Source organism: Penaeus monodon, chromosome 25, assembly GCF_015228065.2.
Source record: "Penaeus monodon isolate SGIC_2016 chromosome 25, NSTDA_Pmon_1, whole genome shotgun sequence".
Taxonomy (NCBI): domain Eukaryota; kingdom Metazoa; phylum Arthropoda; class Malacostraca; order Decapoda; family Penaeidae; genus Penaeus; species Penaeus monodon.
Genome location: NC_051410.1, coordinates 39,404,876 through 39,406,036, shown reverse-complemented (window position 1 = coordinate 39,406,036; position 1,161 = coordinate 39,404,876).

Sequence of the window (1,161 nt, the reverse complement as noted above, 5' to 3'; positions counted from 1 at the left end):
TGCACACCATTTTTGGCTCGCACTCGAAACCTTTTGATGGGAGTCATCGAGGTAGGGAAAACACATAACTACCATTAGACGCAAACAAATTGTAGGTTGTAACTCGTGGTTTCGACACAGACTGTATGAGAAATGTGGCTATTGAGGGAGCCTGTGTATAAAGCGGACATAAACAGCACAGAGGTATTATAAGGTCAATGGAACCCTTTCTATTGAGATCATAAGTGGCTGTCATCGGGATCTGAAGGGGATTCGAATCGACGCGTTCGATTCCTTTCACTGGCGTTGAAGCCTGGTGGCTCACGGCTTGGCAGGAATAGTAAAGGATTCACCGCTCTTTATCAGTTTAATCACTGGATATCTAATGGTTTAATCACTGTAGATTGATCATTACAAATGTTTAAATTGTTTAATCTCTATAGAAATCTTGTTTCATCATTACAGTTATTTGCAAGTTTAATCATTAATCATTTAAATTCTTAATCAAAAATTACATTCAAAACCTTAATAACTAGACATTTGAAACAAGAAAAATAAATTTCAGTCTTTTTATAATACCCATCGCTCTCGATTTTTTTTCTCTCTCTCCTGAGCTACGAATTCTCAAACACATGTAGGCCTACATTAAGTATAATGATAGTTACTATTTGGACCCCGGACTTTTATCCTAACAATGAAAGGGACGGACAAGAAAGTACTGTTCGTTTTTTTCCCCTATTGTTCCCGCGGACCATTTTCTACTGTCGCATAGAAATCACACGGCCATGCTCTCTGCCACTAGTTATTGTTTCTTAAGGAGGTGAAGCTATGCATGGATTTGCTTGTAATGTATGGGGGGCTACCGATTTGTAAAGCGGCCATAAACATATATTTCCTATAAAAGCACTTATACAGGGTACGTGGCGGTGCATATGAAGCTAAGCATAGATTTGCCTTTATTGTAAATCTACCATAAACCTATAAATACATTTTCCTAAAAGCACGTATCCTACTTTCCCCTTAAAAATAGCCCCTCTCTACACAAGACTATAAATACATAAACATTATCAAGCGCGCATGACCAATTGACTGAATCTCTGTTTGCGATGCTCCCCACGACCAGTTTGTATTTTCTTTCACTCTGCCCCGCACAAGCTTTTAAGGCACAATGAGGGAAAAAGA